This window comes from Mustela lutreola, chromosome X (assembly GCF_030435805.1).
Source record: "Mustela lutreola isolate mMusLut2 chromosome X, mMusLut2.pri, whole genome shotgun sequence".
NCBI lineage: Eukaryota > Metazoa > Chordata > Mammalia > Carnivora > Mustelidae > Mustela > Mustela lutreola.
In genome coordinates, this window is record NC_081308.1 from 106,184,810 (window position 1) to 106,203,699 (window position 18,890).

The window sequence follows — 18,890 nt, forward strand, 5'->3', positions numbered from 1 at the left end:
TTCCATAATACAATGTGTGGAATACATCCTATCAGCTGTTACCAAATGTTATCATGGAGTTCCAGAAAACTGGAATGACTGTGAGGTTTTCCCGTTTGAATTATGCCAATCAAGCCAGTGCAGAAACTGGCAGGAAATCTCAGTGAGTTGGGCAGTTGGGGAAAATGGGTCCACCAAATCTCTGAATTCTCAAGGGTTCAAGTGCACATTCACATACACTCTTTGAGGTCCCAGCCCAGCCCTTCCTGATCTGAAGAGATAATGAAACCCCAAACCGATATAATGTTCCTCTCTTGTTTTCTAGTAGGAATAGCCTTTTCTTAATTTCAGGTCATTAAAAATCAGTTCTGTATTTACAGAGCAGTGGAAGGAAGGCTGGCATTGAAAGTCTGGTTTAAAAAGATGAGGGACTGGAGTGCCTGGGTGGCTCAGTGGGTTAAGCCACTGCCTTCGGGCTGGTCATGATCTCAGGGTCCTGGGATCAAGTCCCACATTGGGCTCTCTGCTCAGCAGGGAGCCTGCTTCCTTCTCTCTGCCTGCCTCTGCCTACTTGTGATCTCTGTCAAATAAATGAATAAAATCTTAAAAAAAAAAAAGATGAGGGACTGAAAGGCCCCACTATGGAAGGTAGGTCCTTGAAGGCTGCTTGTTTTTGCCTGATAACCATTCAACACATCCCAAATGTCCACTCTTTGCAGGTTTGCGCACATGAATTTTACTTACAGCGCAATTTTTCCAAATTGTGCACACACACAAAAAGGTAAAATCTTTAATAAATTGAATTGTTTTAAAGCCAACTTTTTATTTTATTGAGGTTTTATTAACCTTTTTATACCACTTTTTAGTATTTTTGTGGCAGAGAGGCTACCCGCAGTGCCCACTTGCAGAAAGGACTAACTGTCCAGCTGCAAAGTGTGCTGGCAGCTGTTAGGACCTTCAGAGTCCACCTCAGATTTTGAACTGAGGGTCACAATGCTCTTGGAATGCCCACAGCTTATTACTGGGAAAGGTGGTAGGACCAGGGTGTAGCCTTTTCTGCCCAGTGCGAGATCCTTGGAACGGGGTCATCTTTGCTATGCAGCTCCCCAGTGAGCTGGCAGAGACTTTGTCAGTTCTGCGTTGCCAACAACATGCCCAGCCTCTTCTGCTTCACAGACATTACTTCTCAGTAAACCTTTTGGATTCTTTCCTCCTCAGTATCTGTTTCCCAGGGAACCCAACCTGTGACAATTTTCTGTTTCACTAATTTTTTGTGCTTTATCTTTATTAATTCCACCTATGTTTTCTTTTAGATAATTTTGCAGCTTTGCCACATGCTCTTAGTAGATTCGTTTCCATATTTTCCATTTTCTTCTTTGTTAATACTAAAAGCATTTAAGGGGGTATCACAGACTGGTGGACTTCAAGGCTTTCAGGGCTGTCATGTCCCTGCTAAGACTCCATAGATCCCACCTCCACTGTTATATCTAGCCACTTCCTACATCTCCATCACCTACCCAGACTTTCGTGATTCCTGATTTAAAGCTGTGAATTTTCTTTTTTTTTTAAGAAAGTTGTTTTTTTTTTTTTTTTAAGATTCCATTAATTTATTTATTTGAGAGAGAGAAAGAGTAAAAGAGTACAAGTAGGGGGAGCAGCAGAGGGAGCAGCAGAGGGAGCCCAATGCAGGGGCTCTATCACAGGACCCTGAGATCATGACCTGAGCCAAAGGCAGATTCTCAACTGACTGAGTCACCCAGGTGCCCCAGAGCTGTAAATTTTCATCTAAAAAAAGTTTTAGGTGATCCCATAGAATTTTCTGTATCTACATTTTGTTACTTCCTAAACTTTTCATGAGTTCTGTTTTTATTTTCTCTTTAATCTAGGATTAAATTGATGTCCTTCAGGGGCGCCTGGGTGGCTCAGTGGGTTAGGCCGCTGCCTTCGGCTCGGGTCGTGATCTCAGGGTCCTGGGATCGAGTCCCGCATCGGGCTCTCTGCTCAGCGGGGAGCCTGCTTCCTTCTCTCTCTCTCTGCCTGCCTCTCAATGTACTTGTAATTTCTCTCTGTCAAATAAATAAATAAAATCTTTAAAAAAAAAAAAATTGATGTCCTTCAATTTCTAACTAGTAAAGATATTTTGACCATCATTTATTATTTCTTTCTAATTTCACTGGCTTATATTGAGAAAATGCAGCTCTAAAATCTCCTCTCTCAGGGGTGCCTGGCTGGCTCAATCGGTAGACCACGTGACTCGATCTCGGGGTTGTGAGGTCAAGCCCCATGTCAAGCTTATTTAAAAAAAGAAATTCTCCTTGGGGCACCTGGGTGGCTCAGTTGGTTAAGCGTCTGCCTTCGGCTCAGGCCATGATCCCAGGGTCCTGGGATGGAGCCACGAATTGGGCTCCCTGCTTGGCAAGGAGCCTGCTTCTCCCTCTCCCTCCACCAGCAGCTCCCCCTGCTTGTGTGCTCTCTCTCTCTCTCTGTCAAATATATAAACAAAAATCTTTAAAAAAATTAAAAAAATAAATTTTCTTCTCTTAAATTTATGAAGATTTTCCTCTGTGATGAAGCACACAGTTAATGGACATTAGAAAATAATTCACATTTTTAGATGCATATGGATATATATATATATATATATATAGTCATACATTAAGCTTTTTGGTTATATTAATCAAATCACCTTTTTTTTTTTTTAAGATTTTATTTATTGGGGCACCTGGGTGGCTCAGTCAGTTAAGCATCTACCTGAGGCTCAGATCATGATCTCAGGGTCCTGGGATTGAGCCCTGCATCAGGATCCCTGCTCAGCGGGGAGCCTGCTTCCCCTCTCCCTCTGCCCTATTCATACTCTCTCTCTCAAATAAATAAAACCTTTTAAAAAGATACTAAAAATTTTTTTTTAATTTATTTAGCAAGCATGAGCAAGGCCCAGGAGGGGCAGAAGGAGAGGAAGAGAGAGAATCCCAAACCAACTCCGCACTGAATGTGGAGCCAAACAGGGGGCTCAGTCCCATGACCCTGAGATCATGACCTGAGCCAAAACCAAGAGTTGGTCTCTCCACAGACTGAGCCATCCAGTTGCTCCCAAATCATCTATTTTCTAGCTTATTTTTTGTGTACTTGATCAGTTAAGTTTTGAAGGAGGTATATTATAATCTCCCATTATGGTTGTGGTTTTTATTAAAATTTTCTTGTGTTTCTAAGAGTTTTGCTTTAAATTTTTAACCTGCTATAACAATTTAGTACATAAAGGTTTATGGCTCATCTCTTCATAAAAGATCAAATGATTTATGCCCCTTTTTGTATTGTTTATTGCTTTTAATCTTGAATTTCAGTTTTAAAAAAATAAAACTTAGCTTAAGCAACACACATTTATGATCTCACCATTTCTACGGGTCAGGAATAGCATGGCCTAACCGAGTCATCTACTTCACAATCTCCCATAGGATTTCCATCAAGGTGTACACTCGGTGTCTCTCACAGGCTGCCATCAAAGCGTCAGCTGGGGCTGCAGTCTTATCTCAAGGCTCAGCCGGGACAGGATCCATGTCCAAGTTCAGTCACGTGGTTTTTGGCAGGATTCAGTTTCTTGCTGGCTGTTGGACTGAGGTCCTCAGTTTTTTGCCAGATGGCTCTCTACATCAGAGTACAAGAACAGCCAGAGAGGGAATGTAAGCAGAACAGAAGCCAGTTTTTCATAACCTAATTATGAAAGTGACATCCCATCATTTTTGTCTTAGTCTGTAATAAGCAAGTCACCAGGACCAACACACACACAGAAGAGGGACTTACACAGGGAGTGAACACCAGGAGGTGAGGATTATTGGGAGCCATTTTAAAAGCAGCCTGTCCTGCCCTGGTAATATGATTGTCAGCCATCAGTTCTCTACTCCCAACATGCTATAGACGGTATTCCAGTGTTTTCCAGCTTTCTGTGTCATATATTAAAACTCTAATCCTGGGGCACCTGGGTGGCTCAGACAGTTAAGCATCTGTCTTCAGCTCAGGTCATGATCTCAGGGTCTTGGGATCGAGCCCCTGCATCAGGCTCCCAGCTCAGGGGGTATCTGCTCCTTGCTCTGCTCCCCACCCCCAATTCGTGCTCCCTCAATCATGTTCTCACAGCCACTCTCTCAAATAAATTAATAAAATCTTTTTAAAAACAGCCTTATAAAAAAAATAAACCTCTGATCCTGGTTTATTTTCCTTTGTAAGAGTGTCAGTCAGCATCCAACCAGAAAATAGAAACAGCTCTGAGAATTCAAAATAGAGGGAGGAGTGCCTGGGTGGCTCAGTCAGTTAAGCATCTGGCTGTTGATTTTGGCTCAGGTCATAATCTCAGGGTCCTGGAATCAAGCCCGCCATGTTGGGCTCCATGCTCAGTGGGGAGTCTGCTTTAGGATTCTCTTTCCCTCTCGGTTTGCGCCTCTACCTGAGTACACTCTCTCTGTGTGTCTCTCAAATAAACAAAGCTTTAAAAACTAAAATAAAATAGAGGGAATATACGGGGCACCTGGCTGGCTCAGCTGGAAGGGCATATGACTCTTGATCTTGGGATCATGAGTTCGAGCCCCATGCTGGGTGTGGAGATCACTAAATGAATGAATGAATGAGTAAGTAAATAAAACAGAGGGAATATAAAAATACAGGGAATGGGGCACCTGGGTGGCTCAGTGGGTTGAGCCTTTGCCTTTGGCTCAGGTCATAATCTCAGGGTCCTCGGATTGAGCCCTGCATCAGGCTATCTGCTCAGTGGGGAGCCTGCTTCCCCCTCTCTCTCTGCCTGCCTCTCTGCCTACTTGTGATCTCTCTCTGCCAAATAAATAAATAAAATCTTTTTAAAAATACAGGGAATGGATCGCACAGATAATGGAAGAATTGATAAACAAACAGGGGACAATAAGGACAGCCTAGAGATTAAGAATGGCAGGGAGCAACTACCGCCCCTAGGCTGGGGGGTGGTGGTCAGAGGAAGGAAGTGGTTTTACTGGAGCTCAGGGGCCACGGTTCCCCAATGGAAGCCTGCTGGTAGGAGCTGGGGCTACAGAGGAGCTGTAATCACTACTAGAGATGCTATCTGAGGCAGAGAGGGAGGTGAAGAAACACTCTTTCTCTGTATTCCCTGCCTCCAACCATCCATCAATGCCTCCTGTTGTCCAAATCAGCTGGAAGCCAGAATGTGTTCTTTCTGCTTGGAATCTTACAAGATTTTTGTTCTGAATTTTTAAATTCTAAAATCATACTTTCTAGTTCTACAGTGTCTTTTTTGTGCTCCAATTTCAGATCCTCGGGAGTTCTCATTACTTCTTGTTATAGTTTATTATTTAACAAACAAGTATATGACAGGAACTATTCTAAACATTTTACAAATATTAATTTGTTTAGTTATTTAATAATTCTCTTCTGACTCTTCCTTTCTACATTAATGGGAGCCACCTGTCTAATTGTCTAAGTTAGTCTTCCTCCCTCTAGTTAAGCATTTTCCTTAAATGGGTTATTTCTCTTTGCCTTTTTGTGATTTTGACTCCTTAGCAATTAGGTCAGGCAGTTAGCGTCTCCTGAGCAGTGGTAAACCAGTGAATGGTAGAAGGTTAAGTAGTTTTTGTTTTTGTGGGTCAGAAATAAGCTAAATGAAGAGCCGCTATGTCTTTGTGAGGCACAGGGAGGAAGCTTCTCTGTCCCATGTCTCCCTGAATACAAGTGGAAATCTCTTAAAACTGTAGCAATTCAGACCAACAAATAGTTTTCCTGGAGGTTTACCATGGTCAGCTGAATCAGGCCCCTGTAGGACCTCAGGAAAGCAGGCCCAGGCTTGAGAGGGCAGGCTGAACTTCCTCAGATAACCACAAAATCACTGTCATTATCCCAGGTTTCCAACAGATATGCCCTGTCCTCTACCGCTACCCCTTAACTCCCACCCAACTTTAAGGTGACTGAACAATCTCAGCCAACTGAGGAAGTAAGTCCGGAACAGAAATCTCCTATTTGAAGTGTCCCACATTTGAAAAAAGTGGTCAGGCACTAGCACCCCTGCCACGCTGAGTCATTAGCTGGAGGCTGCCCAAGAAGAGCATGACCTTGGCTTGAATCTGTTCTTCGCCCCTACTCAAGATCCTAAAAGAAATATGGCCTTAGATGCAGCTTCCAGGCTCCATCACCTTGCCTACACTGGCTGTTCTGTTATTCTTTTTTTTTTTTTTTTTTAAGATTTTATTTATTTATTTGACGGAGAGAGACACAGCAAGAAAGGGAACAGAAGCAGGGGAGTGGGAGAGGGAGAAGCAGGCTTCCTGCTGAGCAGGGAGCCCGACACAGGGCTGGACCCCAGGACCCTGGGATCATGACCTGAGCTGAAGGCAGATGCTTAAAGACTGAGCTACCCAGGCGCCCTTGTGTTATTCTTAAGCAGAACGAATAGAAAGAGTGTGCCATGGACATTTGTTCAAGCTGCCATCTTCCCTGAATTTGAGGATAAACCTTTGAACAACCTCCCCCCAAAACTCAAAAAATATACAGAATGAATTGATTTTATTATGATGTGTGTATTTGTGGCTCTCTTTATGTTTATCCTACTTGAGATGCAGCGACCTTCATGGATGTGTACAATAAATTAATTCTCAATCAAATACTTTTCAGTTAGTTCATTTCAAACCACTTGTTTTAACTTACTTTTCTTAATTTTAAAACTAATTGGTGCTTGATGAAATAAAACTCATAGAGAAGCAAATAAAGTAAAAAATAAAATTGTGTCCCACCATTAACTTCCCCTAAATCCCTAGTAATTGTCATAAACAACAGTTTGATATGTACCTTCTCAATTTTCTTCCAATGCATATTTAGATCTATGGATATATAATTGATTTATTGAACATTCTTTTTTTTTAAAGATTTTATTTATTTATTTGACAGAGAGAAATCACAAGTAGATGGAGAGGCAGGCAGAGAGAGAGAGAGAGAGAGAGGGAAGCAGGCTCCCTGCTGAGCAGAGAGCCCTATTGAACATTCTTAATTTGGTGGAGTGTAAATATGAAAAAGCTTTGTCTCAGGGCGCCTGGGTGGCTCAGTCAGTTAAGCATCTGTCTCCAGCTCAGGTCATGATCCCAGGGTCCTGGGATAGAGCCCTGCTTTGAGCTCCCTACTCAGCGGGAGTCTGCTTGTCTCTCTCCCTCTGCCTGACAGTTCCCCTGCTTGTGTTCTATCTCTCTCTAATAAATAAATAAAATCTTTAAAAAAAAAAAAAAAAAGCTTTGTCTCCAACCACTGCACTCAAATAGTGTCTTCTCCCATCCCAGGTCAGGCCTGACCTCATTCGTTGTCTTCCTCCTTTCTCCGCTGCTTCTGGCTTCCCGAGGGTGAGGAGCTGTGGGGAGTTAGAAGAAAGGAACTAAGTGTTTGTTTTGTTTTCCTTTTTTTTTTTTTTTTAAGATTTTATTTCTTGGGTGCCTGGGTGGCTCAGTGGGTTAAGCTGCTGCCTTCAGCTCAGGTCATGATCTCAGGGTCCTGGGATCGAGTCCCGCATCGGGCTCTCTGCTCGGCAGGGAGCCTGCTTCCTCCTCTCTCTCTCTGCCTGTCTCTCTGCCTGCTTGTGATCTCTGTCAAATAAATAAATAAAATCTTTTTAAAAATTTATTTATTTATTTATTTATTTGAGAGAGAGAGAGCACACAAGCAGTGGGAGCAACAGGCAGAGGGAGAAGCAGGCTCCCCACTGAGCAGGGAGCCTGATGCAGAACTTGATCCCAAGACCCTGGGATCATGATCTGAGCCAAAGGTAGCTGCTTAACTGACTGAGCCACCCAGGTACCCCCAAGTGTTTTGTTTTGGATGTTTCATTTTTGTTTTTATTTTTACTTATCTGGTGTTTCTTTTTTCGCTCCCTCCTGACTAATGTAGGTTGGCCTTGATGTCCCTGGTGTGGCAGATATTCTTAATGTTTGCTTTTGGGGAGGTAGAAGTTAGGAAGACACATATATGGATTCTTCAGAGATGGCACAAAAATCTCTACACTGCACAGTTCCCCAATTTGAATACTGGGCGCTCTTGCTGATTTACTTGCAAACGTCCTTCAGTTCCTGTCCCTGATAGTATACCTTATCGCCTCATACTACTGGGGACTCCCTCATTTCAACAGGTTGCCTGCTGAAAGCAGGATAACTTCACAACAGCTGGAGTCCAGCTTCATTCTGAAGCACCTACTTGTTTCTTGGGAAACTCAAGCAACCTTACCATGCCTACCAATGGGAGAACAAGCTCCCCCACTTCTGCCTTCTCTCCTTACCCTATTGCCATAGGTTATTTTATTCCACCTGCAGCATTCTCTGGGAGAGAAGTGGGCATCCTTCTCTATGTTCACAGATGCCCCCAAATTCCAGGAGGCATGTGTCAAGTTCTCAAACATTCCTTCACCACCCTCCACTCAAGTGGCGCTCCCAGAGCAGTTCTCTATGGCAGGCGCGAAGGATTACTACGAGGCTCTCCCTTCAAGAAAGAATTTGCCATTTAGCTGCAAGGAGTACAGGCAGTTGACAGACTCTGGCTGCAGCACCCTCAGGATCCACTGGAGTGCTTTAACCAAGATGCTCTTCTGGGCATCCTCCAGCCAATGACTGAGCATGGCAGACGTCCTAGGACCTGTCCATTTTCTGCCCAATATGGGAATTCTCTAATAGGCATTCTTTGCTCCGAAGCTCACCATTCGGTTGGCTGAAACTCAGTCAGATCTGCATTGTGGCTGCAGGTTCTTTCTGCCCAATCCTACTTTCTGCCCCCTCCGCAGATGTCATATCTGCATCACCATCAGCACCCTCTCCCTGCTCAGTTCTGCACACAAACCCCCAGCCATTTCTTTTCACAGGTGTGAAACATGTATCATCTGAAATTTTCTCCTTCCCTCTCTTGACGTTTCCTACCCAATAAGCTTCTAACACTCTTAATTCACTCTTAGCATCTGATTCCCAGAGGACCCAAATTAAGTCTCCAAATTTCTGCAGCTCAGGAGCCATCCTAGCTTTGAGGGGTTCTCTTGGACCCCCCACACTTGAACAGGAAAACCACGGCATTTGTCACCTTAGTCTGTCAACTCCTGAATCTGATGTCTGCTTTGTGTGTCAATGAATTTACCTCAGATTTCTGGTCTTCTCTTCATATGGACTTAGTGAGGTGGTAAGGATGATGGCTGAAGAACCAATTCCGTGTTTCTGTGTGTGCTGGAGGGGATGCCGGCAGGTCGTTGGTCCATTCTTTAGAAAGTGGACCTTAAGCTGTGGGGCTAGTGTGGGCCACAGATTGGTGGCTGATTCTGGCCTGGGTACTCTATACCAAGGGCAAGCTTAAAGACTATTAAACTGACCCTCCTCAGACCCCTCTGCTGTCTGCCGATGTTGCTGTCTCTTTCCATGCCAGCTCCTGCTGTGCCTGGAACAGCCCATGCCCTCAGGATGCACCTCAAGGAGATTGACAGCATGACTTAGGACTCTGTTTCTGAAAATAGCTTTCATGTTTGAATGCACACAGATTAAACCTTGCTCTGAAACCTGCAGAAGAAGGAGGAGGAGGAGGAGGAGGAGGAGAAGGAAGTGGACCTCAGCTTTGAGCATTAGCTAAATTCCAAAACAGGACACTTCTCATTTGACTTTTACATGTGCGTGCACGTGCGTGTGCGCACACACACACAAGTTATACGCACACAGATATGTTTATATATAATGCTGTTTATAATACTGAACTCATGCTATTTATTTCTACCCTTGCTTTTAAAAATCCACACAATACATAGACTGTCCACGCCAAGAATGAATCCTAATGTAAACCATGAACTGTGGGTGATAATGACGAGTCAACATAGATTTATCAATTGTAACAAAAATACCACCATGTTATAGGATGTCAGTGGGGGTGGGGGGGTTCTGCATGTGTGGAGACCAGGGGTATTTGAGAATGTTCTGTACTTTCTGCTCAATTTTGCTGTAAACCTAAAACTTCTCTAAAAATAAAGTTTATTAATTTAAAAAAGGTTTAAAATGTGACAATAGCAACTTACCTAATTCTTTTAATTGTTATGTAGAATCCTACTACATGGGTTACTATGATATATTTAACCAGCTTCCTATATTTAAGGGTTTTTCATCAATTTTTCATCTTTACAATTAATTCCACAGTGATTAATACTATATATCCAGCTTTAAGTATTTCTATACAACAGATTCACCAAAATGTACTGGATAGGTCAAACAGTCTGGACTTTTAAAATATTTATAGATATACAATGTCTATAGATATACAAAATGCTTTCCAACAATACTGACCCAGTATATAATCCCACCACAGTGATGAATGGCTGTTTCTCTGCATACTTGTCAACCCTGGAAATTGTCAATATTTTTAATCTTTACCAAGCTGATAGGTCAGATAAAATATTTTGATTTGTATTTCCTTGGTTACTAACGAGGCAGAGTATCTTTTATACATTTACTAACCATTTGTATATTCTCATATCCTTTGTCCATTTTTCTAATGTGTTGTTGGTTTTATTGATTTGTAAGAATACTTTTTTGTATTAAGGAAAGTCTTGTCTGTCTTATGTGTTGCAACTATATCTTCCCAATTTGTTTGTTTTTCTTAAAGATTTTATTCTATTTTTTTTAAGGATTTTATTTATTTGAGAGAGAGAGAGAGCGAGAGAGAGCATGAGGTGGGGGAGGGTCAGAGGGAAAAGCAGACTCCCTGCTGAGCAGGAAGCCTAATGCAGGACTCCATCCTGGGATCCCCAGGATCATGACCTGAGCCAAAGGCAGTCGCTTAACCAACTGTGTCAACCAGGTGACCCAATTTGTGTGTGGTTTTTTTAACTAATGACTTATTTATTTATTTATTTATTTATTTATTTATTTATTTATTTTAGAGAGAGAGCAAATAAGCAGGGTGGTGGGCAGAAAGGGGGAGAGAGAAAATCTCCAGCAGACTCCCTGCTGAGTGTGGACCCCCGACATAAGAGTCCATGTAGGGCTTGATGCAATGACCCTAAGATCAAGACCTAAGCCAAAGACAAGAGTCAGACACTTTACTGACTGCACCACCGAGGTGCCCATTTTTTTTTTTTATTCTTTATTTATGGTGTTTTATGCTTTGCAGGTTTTAAAGTTTTTTTTATGTAGTTGAATTTATGTCTTTTTGCTCTTAGAGCTTCTTGGTTTTCTGCCACCCTTACAAAAGCCTCACCCATTTTTTTCTTATGCTATTTTTATGCTTCTATTATATCTTTGGTACATTTCAATGTATTTTGGAATAAGGAATAAGGTAGTACATGATCTTTATTTTTCCAACTAGCTAACTAGTTTTCCAGACACCTTTTACAACATTATCTTTTCTCTACTGATTTCAAAATGCTACCTTTACCAAAATCTAAATTGTTGTATGCACTTGGTTTGTTTCTAAACCGTCTACTCTGCTTCTTTTTTTTAAGTAGGCTCCACACTCAACTTGGGGCTTAAAGATAAAGAGTTGCACGTTCTACCACCAGCCAGGCACCCCTGTGTACTATTTTAATTATCATACCATACTTTTAAAATTGTAACCTTACAATTGTTTTAATATCTAGTAGAGTTAGATTTCCCTCTAATTTATTTTTTATAACCTTCCCAGATATTCTTACATGTTTTTACTTAGATGAATTTTTTCTCAAAGATTTCATTTATTTTTCTAAGTTCTACTTAGAGGTTTTATTAATTTATTTGTAACAGAGCGGAGCACACAGAAGCACTGAGAGTAGCAGGCAAAGGGAGAAGCAGGCTCCTCACTGAGCAGGAAGCCCAATGCAGGATTTGCTCCCACAACCCCAGGATCATGACCTGAGCTGAAGGCAGACACTTAACTGATTGAAACACCCAGGCATCCCTCAAAGACTTTTTTTTATTTATTTGAGAGAGAGAGAGATAGTAAGAGCATGAGCAGGTGTGAGAGGGAAGCATGCTCCCTGCTGAGCAAGGAGCCCAATGTGGGGCTCAATCCCAGGACCCTGGGATCATGATCTGAGCCAAAGACAGGTGCTTAACTGACGGAGCCACTCAGAAGCCTCTACTTAGATGAATCTTTGAGATCATCTTTTCAACTATCCCAAAAGTACTATGGGATTTTATTTATTTTTTTTTTAAGATTTTATTTATTTATTTGACAGACAGAGATCACAAGTAGGCTGAGAAGCAGGCAGAGAGAGAGAGAGAGAGGGAAGCAGGCTTCCCGCGGAGCAGAGAGCCCGATGCGGGGCTCGATCCCAGGACCCTGAGATCATGACCCGAGCCGAAGGCAGCAGCCCAAACCACTGAGCCACCCAGGCGCCCCATGGGATTTTATTTTTTTTTAAGATTATTTCTTTATTTATTTGACAGAGAGAGATCACAGTAGTCAGAGAGGCAGGCGGTGGGGAGGAGGAAGCAGGCTCCCTGCAGAGCAGAAAGCCCGATGTGGGGCCCCATCCCAGGACCCTGGGATCATGACCTGAGCTGAAGGCAGAGGCTGAACCCACTGAGCCACCCAGGCACCCCCACAATTTCTTCATTAATATAGTATTTCATGGTACCTATAATGTGCAAGGCACTGTTTAAGATGTTGGACATAAAAAATAAAGTTCTTGTTTTGGTGGAGCTTACAAGCTAGTGGGAGAAAAAGATGAGCATTTTAAAAAAACAAGCATGTAATATGACAACTGGTGACAAGTGCCATAAAGAAAATAAATCTGGGGGTGCTGGGGTGGCTCAGTCAGTTAAGTGTCCAACTCTCGATTTTGGCTCGGGTCATGATCTCAGGGTTGTGAGATGGAATTCTGCATCAGGCTCCAGGCTCAGCAGGGAGTCTGCCCGAGATTCTCTTTCTTTCTCTCCCTCTGTTCCTCCCACCACGTGCATGCTCTCTCTCTCTCTCAAATAAATATATCTTAAAAAGAAGAAAAGAAAAGAAAGCTGGATAAGAGGATAGAGAATAAAGGGAGAGGAGTGCTATTTTATATAGAGTGGTCAGGGAAGGCCTTTCTGATAGGTGAAACTTGATGGGAAACTTAAAGGAGGTGAACAAACCAGCCATGTGAATATCAGGGCATTACAGGAAGTAAGTACAAAGCCCTGCGGCTCAAGCATGATTGGTTTGAGGAACAGCAAGGAAGCTAGCTGGTGTGACTGAAGTGCAGGTGTTAAGATCTGAGTGGTAACTAGAGGCCAGGTTATATAAGTCCTTACAGGTCATGGGAAGGACTTTGAATTTTATTCTGAGTGGGTTTAAAAGCCACTGGGAGGTTTTATTTTTTATTCTTATTTTTTAAAATATTTATTATAGGGGCACCTGAGTGGCTCAGTGCATTGAAGCCTATGCCTTCAGCTTGGGTCATGATTCCAGGGTCCTGGGATGGAGCCCCACATTGCATCGGGCTGTCTGCTCAGCAGGGAGCCTGCTTCCCCTCCTCTCTCTGCCTGCCTCTCTGCCTACTTGTCATCTCTATCCCTCTGTCAAATGAATAAATAAAATCTTTTTAAAAAATATTTATTTTATATATATATATATATAGAGAGAGAGAGAGAGAGAGAGAGAGAGCGTGTTGTGGGGGTGGGGAGGGACAGAGGACAGAGGGAGAGAAGCAGACTCCGTGCTGAGTGCGAAGTGGGAGCCCAATGTGGAGCTTGATTCCACGACCCTGAGACCATGATCTGAGCTGAAATCGAGTCAGACCCTCAACTGACTGAGCCACCCAGGCGTCCTACCACTGGGACAGGTATTTTTTTTTAAGATTTTATTTATTTATTTAAGCTGTGGGGCTAGTGTGGGCCACAGATTGGTGGCTGATTCTGGCCTGGGTACTCTATACCAAGGGCAAGCTTAAAGACGAGAAAGAGAGAGTGAGAGAGAGAGAAAGTACAGCAGGGGTAACAGCAGAGGAAGAGGCAGAGGGAGAAGCAGACTCCAGCAGGGAGTCTGATGTGGGACCTCAGTCCCGGGACCCTGAGATCACTACCCAAGCCAAAGGCAGATACTTAACCAGCTGAGCCACCCAGGCACCCTGGGAGGTTCTAAAGAAAGTAGTGTCCTGTCTGATTTATTCTTTTAGATGATCACTCATTTCCATATGGAGAATAGGGGAACAAAAGTTGAAGTAGGAAGACCAGTTACATCCAGGAGAGAGATGATGGTAGTTTGGGCAAGGGTGGTAGTGGTGAGGGTTTTGTGTGGTCAGAACACAAAGAAGTTAGCCAGGGGCTTCTTCTATCCACAGGAATTTGCCAATCTAAAGGTGCTTCTTAAGTGAGGGTAGCAGATGAGACAATGAGTTAGTGACCTGAAGCTACCAGAAAGATAGACCCTAGGGGCGCCTGGGTGGCTCAGTGGGTTGGGCCGCTGCCTTCGGCTCAGGTCATGATCTCAGAGTCCTGGGATCGAGTCCCACATTGGGCTCTCTGCTCGGCAGGGTGCCTGCTTCCTCCTCTCTCTCTGCCTGCCTCTCTGCCTACTTGTGATCTCTCTCTGTCAAATAAATAAATAAAATCTTTAAAAAAAAAAAAAAAAAAAAAAGAAAGAAAGATAGACCCTAGACCATGGATAGCTTCCCCCCCCACACACACACACAGGAAACAGTGAACAGGCAAGTAGTACTAACGAGTAGGAACTGGGAACCAAAGAGATGAAGGTCAGTTGGAGGTAAGTACCAGCCAAAGGGGGACTCCTAGTACAACACAGACCCTATTCTGGAGACAGAACTTGAAGGACTGCACTCTGGAAATGGGGACACAAAAAACCCTAAGCATCACTTCCAGACTGCTTATGCCTTCAGATGAGCCATCAGGTGACTGGTATAAGATCTGAAAGAGGGGAGAAACCCACAGAGGTTAGCGAAGCACGCAGGGATGCTTTTATCCTAAGGGTGTTTGCCTACTCCCAAGAGGCATCTGAGAATCTGAGTTGCTCTTTCAGTAGCGTCATGGAGCTAGGCGTACAGGAGTTGGAATCCTGGGTAAACAATTCCTTGCTTTGGGCTTAGAAACTAGAGGATTATACTCCAGGAGTAAGGATGACCCAGAATTAAATCAGTCTTTACTAAGTCTGCATTTCTTTTTTTTTTTTTTTTTTTTAAAGATTTTATTTATTTATCAGAGAGAGAGAGAGGGGGAGAGAGCGAACACAGGCAGACAGAATGGCAGGCAGAGGCAGAGGGAGAAGCAGGCTCCCCGCTGAGCAAGGAGCCCGATGTGGGACTCGATCCCAGGACGCTGGGATCATGACCTGAGCCGAAGGCAGCTGCTTAACCAACTGAGCCACCCAGGCGTCCCTAAGTCTGCATTTCGACTTCGTCATTTAAACAGCTCAGAAAACATCAAGGTTTAAACTTGGATTAAGGTAATCCCATATTCTTAGTTCCCGCAGGCACCTGGAAAGGAGCAAACAAATCTTTTCTAGGAAAAGTGAATATTCCAGACTTCAAATTATTTCTATAAATAATTTTCAAATATGATATCCAACACTTAATTAAAGGTAATAGATCCACAGTGAGAGACAACACACAATGAGTAAGAACCATCAGAAACAGTAGACAATAAAAACAGACTCACTAGGATGCTAGATACTGAGAAAAGTCTTAAACATTTCTTAAAGAACTAGAAATTAGAAAAGTGATAGTACAGTTTTGAAAACAAACCGACTAGGGGCATCTGGGTGGCTCAGCCAGTTAAGCATCTGTGTTTGGCTCAGGTCATGATCCTGGGGTCCTGGGACAGAGCCCCACATTGAGCTCCTTGCTCAGTGAGGAATGTGGTTCTCCCTCTCCCACTGCTGCTCTCCCCACCTGTGCTCTCTCTCTTTCTGTCAAATAAATAAATAAAATCTTTTTTAAAAAAACCAACTAGAAATTATAGAAGTGAAAATTATAACCAAAATTAATTGGTATCTAATTGGTAGATAGGTTTCAGAGTAGATTAAGCACAGCTAAAAACAGAATCAATTAACCAGAAGAGAAACTAGAGGAAATTGTTCAAATGAATCTATTTTCTAAACTGCAGACCAAGGAGCCAGAAGATAATAGAAAGAGGTTTGGGGCTTTTTTTTTTTTTTTAATATTTGTTTGACACAGAGAGAAAGAGTACAAGCACAGGAGTAGCAGGCAGAGAGAAAGCAGGCTCCCCGCTGAGCAGAGAGCCTGACATAGGGCTTCATCCCAAATCCCAGGACCCTGGGATCATGACCTGAGCCAAAGGCAAATGCCTAACCGACTGAGCCACCCAGGCACCTCTAGAAAGAGATCTTTAAGGTATTAAAAGGATTTTTTAGGGGCGCCTGGGTGGCTCAGTCATTAAGCGTCTGCCTTCAGCTCAGGTCATGATCCCAGGGTTCTGGGATCGAGCCCTGCATCATCGGTCTCCCTGCTCATCAGGAAGCCTGCTTTTCCTCTCCCACTCCCCCTGCCTCTGTTCCTGCTCTCTCTCTCTTTCTCTATCAAATAAATAAATAAAGTCTTTAAAGAAAATAATATTTTTAATTCCAACTTAGTTATACCAATTCTATACAGGTGAAAATCTCTTTCAAAATTGAAGCAAGGTATGGGAAACACAGGGGAAAAAAAAGCAAGGCAGCTTTATTCATAATTGGCAAACCTTGGCAGCAACCAAGATGTCTTTCAAAAAGTTAATGGATAAATAAACTGTGTTATATCCAGGGGCACTGTCAGTTAAGTATCTGCCTTTAGCTCAGGTCATAATCTCAGGGTCCTGGGATCAAGCGCCACATCGGACTCCCTGCTCAATGGGGAGTCTGCTTCTCCCTCTCTCTCTGACCCTCCTCCCCACTTGTGCTCTCTTTCTGTCTCAAATAAATAAATAAAATCTTTAAAAAAATTAAAAATTATGGGCACCTGGGTGGCTCAGTTGGTTAAGCAACTGCCTTTGGCTCAGGTCATGATTCCGGTGTCCCAGGATGGAGTCCCATGTCAGAGGGAGAAAGTCTTCTTTTCCCTCTGACCCTCCCCCCTCTCATGCTCTCTCTCTCAATTAAATAAATAAATAAAAATATGTAAAATTAACAAATAAATTTAAATTTAAATTTTAAAAAAACCTGTGGTACAACTAGACAATGGAATATTATTGTGTTAAAAAATGAAATGCACTATCATGCCATTAAAAGACATGGAAGTGTATATTACTAAGTGAAAGAAAGAAATCTGAAAAGGCAATATATTGTATGATCCAATTACATATATGACATTCTGGAAACTATGGAGATAGTAAAAAGATCAGTGGTTGCCAGGGGCTTGGGGAGGGAGAGATGACTAGTTTGAGCACAGAGGATTTTTAGAGCAGTGAACTACTTTTTTTTTTAATCTACATCCAATATGGGGCTTGAACTCACGACCCCAACATCAAGAGTTGTATGCCCTTCCAAATGAGCCAGCCAGGCACCCCTAGAGCAGTGAACTACTCTGTATATCATGTAATGGAGGATACATGCCATTACATATTTGTCAAAAACCATAGAACACACAACACAAAGAATGAACCCTAACATAAACTATGGCCTGCTAAATGGATGAACCTTGAAGACATCATGCCAAGTGAAAGAAACCAGTCACAAAGGACCACATACTATATAGTTACATTTGTATGAAATGTCAGACAGGGATTTTGAAGAAGAGGGGCACCTGGGTGGCTCAGTTGGTGCCTCCAACTCATGGTTTTGGCTCAGGTCATGATCTCAGGGTCATGGGATCAAGCCCCACACTGGGCTTCACCTTCATCAGGGAGTCTGCTTGAGATTCTCTCTCTCTCTCCCTCTGCCCACCCGTCCCACTCATGCACGCGGTGTGTGCTCTCTCTCTCTCTCAAACTAATAAACAAATAAAACCTTTAAGGAATTGTGAGGAAGAGAGGAGGCTTCTTCAGGGTACAAGCAGTGATAAAACATGATAACAACACTTTGAGTTCATACTCAGGAGAAAGTCTCACTCTAAGTAAATACTAAAAACAGGTTTGAGACCCGGTGGATCTGAACACAAAGAGTCAAAAGAAGGGTTCTTCAAAACTGCACTGAACAAAAGGCTTAAGAAAGAAGGCAGTAACTTGGAAGGGAGAAGTTTCAGAGGAGAGCATCACAGAATCAGTTCAAATAACCCTTCCCCCAAAAGCACCATTTATTAAGGAAACTGTACTTCATCATGTCAACAGAAGAGGGTGCTCTTGAACCAATAAACCAAATAAGGCATCCAAACTCCTTTTCCCCCATGGCATCAACTATTATTACTGAACCAAGAGCTCCCAGAACACTTCAGAATGACTAGAAAAAGGAACCCAACATCTGCACAAAGCTAGTATAAGAAAAAAGTGAGTTAAATATATTACACAAGCAATTACAGATTTGAAAGAATACTATGAATCAGAAATTCATACTCAGAATAAAAACAGCCAGGAAAATGTGAAGTGAGTGCTGACTGAACTCAGGGAAAAAAAGTGAACAAAAAACCAAAATCATCTCAGAAGACCAAATTAAGAAGTAGCCAAAGGAGAATGGATATGATAGAATAAAACAGGAAAGAAAGAATGACAGTGAAAAAGAGCCAGGAAAACTGAAACAAAATAAAGAGCTAAAGAAGAAGATGCTTGATATAATATATCTGGAATCTCTTGAAAAGAAAAAGCAAATAATGAACAGAAGAAATTTTTTAAAATTAAAATCGCAACAAAACTTTCTAGAGTAAAAGAGCACCTGATTCTACATATTCAAAGAGCCCATTTTAGGGGTTCCTGGCTGGCTCAGTTGGTGGAGCATGTTACTATTGATCTTGGGGTTGTAAGTTGGAGCCCCACATCGGGTATAAAGATCACTTAAAAATAAAATAAAAATAAATAAAAAATGAATAAAGAGTCCATTTTATAATTGGGAAAACT